This window comes from Chaetura pelagica, unplaced genomic scaffold, assembly GCF_000747805.2.
Source record: "Chaetura pelagica isolate M959 unplaced genomic scaffold, ChaPel_1.0 scaffold83, whole genome shotgun sequence".
NCBI classification, from domain to species: domain Eukaryota; kingdom Metazoa; phylum Chordata; class Aves; order Apodiformes; family Apodidae; genus Chaetura; species Chaetura pelagica.
The window spans coordinates 3,632,531-3,638,547 of record NW_009952893.1 but is presented as its reverse complement, the minus strand read 5'-3'; the positions used below and the strand labels follow the sequence as shown (position 1 = coordinate 3,638,547).

Here is a 6,017-nt window from a genome sequence, read left to right as displayed (position 1 = left end):
CCCTGCGCGCAGTCGCGGTCCCCCCCCGCGCCCCCTCACGGACCCCGCCCTGGGGCGGCCCCGCCATGCGCATGCGCCGTGCGAAGGCAGCGGGCGGGCTGGGGCAGAGCGCGCATGCGCAGCCGTCCTGATGCCTCATTGGGCGGGCGCGGGGCACACTGCGCAGGTCCCTTCGATAGCTCAGCTGGTAGAGCGGAGGACTGTAGCACTTTCCCTGCGGTGATCCTTAGGTCGCTGGTTCGATTCCGGCTCGAAGGAGAGGCAAACATTTTTAGTGGACTGTGTTCTCTTTTCTTTTCCCCGGTCCCTGAGGCAAAGTGGCTTCTTTTTAACCAGTTCTACATACGTTTTTGGCTGGGTTGTTTTTTTTTCTTTGTCTGTTTTGTTTCTTTCTTTTTCTGTGCTTGTTTTTTGTTTGTAGTTGGTTTCTTTGTTTGTTTTACAAAGAGATCCCTGTCCCTCGCCAGCCGAGCGGGCTCTGCCGTGCCCCGCCGCCCTCCCGCGGGAGCTGTCGCTGCCGGAGCAGGGGACACGGCGCCTGCTGCCCGACCGCCAACACCTCCTCGCTTTTCGAGGGAAAGCCGGATGCTTGTTGTCCTTACCCCGACTCACCGCAGGCCCTCGCCAAGCGTGTTAGTGCAGGAGGATACCTGTTGAGATCCCTTCACCCGGTAGCTGTTTTAATTAGGATGTTGAAATGCTGAGGGTTTGTTGTTGTTGTTGTTTTTTCGAAACCTCCTCTCCGCTCCCTGAAACGTCTAGACGCTATTTTTCCAGAATAAGGAAGTATCTGGATATTTACATACGGCCACAATACCTTCTCACATCCAGCCAGGTGATGCTTGGCACACGGTACCTGTCCCCTGGCACCTTTCCGAGATCATCCTGTAGGTGTTGGCTGCCAGGCCCTTGTCCCGTCCCATCGCCTCCCCAGCCCTAGGGCGGGTGACACTGGCACAAAGGACTTAGTCCTCAAGTCCTGTTGAGTGAAACCCGGTACTTGTCCATCCCTCTTCAAGGGAAATGAGATGCTGGATGCAGCAATTTAGAATTCATGGAGAGAAGGAAAGGGATTGCTGTCATCTGCAGTCTCCCAGTCTTCTGCACAGTGAATGTTTTATTTTCTACCGAATGGTAGCATAGAAAAATATCAGCAATTTTAACTGTGTTCAGTTTTGCATGCTTCATCATTTCTGCCTCTAATGATTTTATTCTAAGAAGAGGCAGAAATGTAATTCTTTTTGACTGAGATCGTGCCCATACCTTGGGTATTCACACTGAAGGAAGGTAAGTAAATGACATAATTATGCTTGACGTTTTTTGGATTGAGTGGTTTATCACACATGCTTCTTGTGGGGCCAAGACTGCACAAACTACCTAAATCATGGGTTGTGTTGATGGTAGGCTGAAATCTCCTATGATGCCTCTTCCATTTTGGGTGAATCTGGGTGTGAGTTAATAGCTAAACGTGCAAAAGGACACCTCTTTTGAGAATACAGCCAGCCAAAACAGTTGCCCTTTGTCCATTCTTCAAATGCTCAGGGTTCACTGGTCACTGAGACTGGATGCCATCCTATTGAGAAATGTTTCATAGCAGGCCCAGATGACATGGCACTATGCACTGGCTCTGGGACAGAAAAAGTCACTGCCTGAGCGAGATGTTTGCCCTAGGCAGGTTGATGTGATGTCTGCCATTGTCCTCAGCAGCATCACAGTTCCACCCTCTGCGCTCACCCTTTGCTGGGGGAAATCATTCCATATTGGAACTGATGCCAGTAAAACTCCTGTGTAATATCGCTTCATCACACTGCTGGTTTATTTTTTTAGACAAGCATTCTGCATTATATACAAGGTTTGCAATGTGCATCGATAGCTCTGGCTGCTTTGCATAGGTAGGCAGATCTGCTGCAATCCAGGACCAAGTTCCTCTTTGGGGAAGCCCCAAGTTGCTACTTGTTGGGGTGCAAAGGCATAATTTTGGACAGCTTCTCTGGCTGTTACGGGAATTAAACTGTTTATAGCATGAAGGAGTAAAGGGAGTGCTACAGTTCATACATACAACCTTTATTAGTCAGAGCGGTTGACAGCAAAGGTAGATTTGAATACATAGTAGTTTACATATAAATAAACGCAGCAAAACAACAAAAATCTGAGAATCTGTACATGTTGAAAAGATTAATGGGTGTGCAACTCAACTGTACACAGAAACAGGTCAGGTAAGCATAGCTATATTCAGTTTAGGAACTTTTCTGAGAAATAAACAAATGAGTAAAAACACACTGAAGAGCCAAGTCCTGAAACCCTTATTAATCCTTTTTCCGCATGTCCTCAGAATAGGTGGTTGTGACAGCAGTGAGAGAGGCAAATGCTCTGGTGCTTTGAAAACCAAGTTTCCTCTTTGGAATTAAACCATGGGTTCAGACACTCTGGTTTTTAAGCTGCAAATCCCAGGGAGCCAACTTAGAGGCTCCTTCACTGGTTAGTTCTGAGGTTTTTGGCTAACTGAGATATTATGTTATGGCTCTTCCATCTGGATCCCCACATCTGTAAAGGGGCTTTGCCAACATGCAGCAGCTTGTCCAGTACTGTGTTCAGTTCTGGCCCCCTCCCTACAAGAAGGATGTAGAGTTGCTGGAGTGTATCCAGAGAAGAGCTACCAAGCTGGTGAAAGGTCTGGAGAATAAGCCCTATGAAGTCAGGCTGAAGGATCTGGGATTGTTTAGTTTGAAGAGGAGGCTGAGAGGAGACATCATTGCTCTCTACAACTACCTGAAAGGAGGTTGCACAAGGTGGGAGTTGGCCTCTTAAGTGAATAATGACAGGAGGAGAGGAAATGGCCTGAGGCTGCACCTGGGGAGGTTTAGACTCGATATTAGGAATAATTTTTTTACCAAAACAGCAGTTGGACACTGGAACAGGCTGCCCAGGGAGGTGGCAGAGTCACCATCCCTGGATGTGTTTAAAAGAAATGTAGATACAGTCATTAGTGACATGATTTAAGCACTGAACAGGTAAATTAGGTTATGGTAGGGGGTTTATGTTATAGTTGGACTTGATGACCTTCAAGGTCCTTTCCAACAAGGTTGATTCTATGATTCTATAATTCTATGATTCTATCTTTGCATCACACTGAGACCAAGTCATAAGTGCTTCCCAGGAAAGAGTTAATAAGAACCACATGACTTGGGGTACAAAGAATCACTGAATCATAGACTTTTTAGGTTGAAAGGGACCTCTAAAGGTCATCTAGTCCAATCCCCTGACCATAAGCAGGGACATCTCACATCTCAAGTCCACCAAGATAATTTCCTTGTTTTCAGTAAACTTTGGCTCTGGCCCATAGAGTGGAGTCCAGAGGGATACTGAAGGGGTTACATGTAAAAAAAATCCCCAATTTACTAATCTGGGATCTACTTTTCCCTCCCTATCTTTAGGACTGATCCTTGGAGGTATTTATGTGATGCTTAGTTTAGTTTAGTGCTGGAATTTGAAGTGTTAGGTTAATGGTTGGACTTGATCATCTGAAAGGTCTTTTTCAACCAAAACAATTCTATGATTCTGTGACTCTGTGATTTGTCGCTGTTGTTGAAATCAAGGGTGCAATTTCCAGTGACTTCCACGAGAGCAGGAGGAGAAATTTCACATGGGGAAGGGTTCCATGTAAAATGTGTATCTTTACACTAACATGACTTCTCTCCCAACGCCTTTTCCATCTCTGCTGAAATCAGTCATGAGCACACAGCTTGTGCTCCCTTTAACAGTGGATTTCTCTACCAGAGAGTAAAACAAGAAATCCCATAGCCTGCAGATTTGCCACATACTCCCTGCACTCCCTACTCCTTTGTTTGATCACAGCATCTCACCCCAGAGCAAACATTGTGCAAAGCCAAGACAGCCCGAAGAGGTGTGTGTGCTGGGCCAGTGGGTGCTGGTGTCCCCCAGCAGGTACCAGTGGGCTGGGCACTGCCTTCTGATCTGGCTACCCTGTGGGAAGAGGTGAGGCACTCAGCTACTGCTGGGAACATGCCTGCTGGGGTCACATCTCCTCGGTGGCAGGATGCTGTCACCAGCTCCCCTCTGCTGGGACCACCAGGATGGATGGGCACATCCCTCTGGCACTGCTGGGCAGGTAGGACAGTGGTCTGAATTTATATACACGTAAGTGACCTCCAAAATTATTTTCAGGATGCAACAGGGGACAAATTGGAGCCCATGGGTTGGAGAGGAGCAAGTGCCTGTCCACAGTCCCAGGACTTCCCCTCTTCTCTGAAGCAGAAAATCAAGGCTATTTCTGAGGGCAATGTGAGTATCAGCTGGTCCCAGTTCCTGCACCTGGAGAACAGACGTATTACCTGAACTGGAATGAATGGCTTTTACAATGTCCGTGTGTTATGGGAACTTTGAAAAAATGTTAAAAGTACATTTTCTTGACCTTGGATCTGTAGCTTGTGCTGTCAAACACATTGTTTGCCCATATATTTAGCTGCCAATGAATGACATGTGATGTGAAAGGTGACAATAGAAGGAAGACAATACTGCTTCACAATGGCAGAATCCAATTTTAAAGACAGGAATAACACTTCTGACTAGCTATATATTCATTGGTCTATATAATGTAGCCGTACATTGCATCCCCCTTTGGGCTGCAGGACTGTGATTAGAGGAGCAAAAATAGCAAATGACTGACAGTGATTGATGTAACATGATCAATAAGGAAATTCAGCTGTCTAAGGCTTAAGCTTCTATGTCAAACCAGTGAAGTGAATACATTTAAGATCTCAGAGGTATTTCTTCAGCTCTTACAAATCAGAGCCCGAATTTCTTCATGCTTGCTGTATCTCCACTGATGTGTGCAGTGGGACACTTGAATGTACATCTCCTCCCTCGCTCTTTCTTTAAGGTCATGCCATGTGCTCATAAAGCCCCTGTGCCTGGGGCAGAGAGGAAGACCCATGCTCACCCTGAGGAGCTGGGCTGTGAGGAGGACATTTGCTCCTCTGCTGCTTGCCTGCCCTGCCACGTCCTTGCTGCTCCTGCAGCCCCAGTGCCAGCGCTGGCACGATGGCTCCCAGCCCAGTGCCAGTGGGGCAGCAGGGCTGGCAGCCAGGGGCACGGAGGAATAAGCAAGGCCTCAGAAAGCTGTTGGCAGGGAACCCATTTCCAGCACATTGCAGCTGCAGCTGGAGAAGCTGGGGCCACCCAGCATGTGTGGCAGGTGCATCCAGCCTGGAATGGGAGAGCATTGCCATAGGGGCTATGGGGGGAGAGGGGAGAGGCTCTGGGATAGCCCAGGGACAGCCTCCCCCTCCACAAGGTGTTTGCCAACTGTCTCCCAGGTTTGCAACTTGTGCAGGGGAGGACACAGAGCCTGTGTGCTCCTGGTGCTGGATGAGGCTCCTGGATTGGGACTGACCTGCATTGTAACCACCCCGACCGCTGTGTCCTGGCTCAGATTTGTAATTGTTGGGGCTGGGCCCCATCAAGCTGATAGCTGCTTTCCAAAGAGCCCTTCTTCTCTGGGAAGAATACTCCTGTCTGCCTTGCCACCAGCTTCCCCTCTGAGGTTTCCTAAAGAGCATTTCTATGGCTCCCTCACTGGAATGTTTCACATCCAGCAACACTGCTGTGTGTAAAGAGCGCTCCTGAGGCAGGGAAAGATGGAGTTGGTGTGTTAGGAGAGGGACTCGGGACTGTGTCTGGGAGGTGAAACCCCAGCCGCGGGCAGGCAGGAAACCAATCACACCAAAGGGAGCATTATTAGAGGGAAAGACCATGCAGAGCTTGGCAGTTTGAAGCTGTGAGAGACCAGCATGCTTATCTGCAGAGCTCTGTACTGGCCGTAGATACCTCCTTGCAGAGTGTAGATATCAACCTACTTTAAGTGGCCTAGGGGGAGATTCTGCCTTGATAGAAAATGACTCTCAAGTTACTCTTGATTAGCTTAAAGGCAACTACCAATATAGGCTGCACAGCTCATCACGTGTGTTTTTCTCGACACTCAGTGGGAAGCACCAACA

General features: G+C 48.2%; 1 non-coding gene across 1 annotated transcript; it reads left to right on the top strand.

Annotated features, from left to right (window-relative positions):
* Positions 1–169: 169 nt before the first annotated feature.
* On the top strand, positions 170–258 carry TRNAY-GUA. Its single transcript is given in 2 exon segments — positions 170–206; positions 223–258. It is a non-coding gene; the product is annotated as a tRNA-Tyr (tRNA).
* The last annotated feature ends 5,759 nt before the right edge of the window (positions 259–6,017 follow it).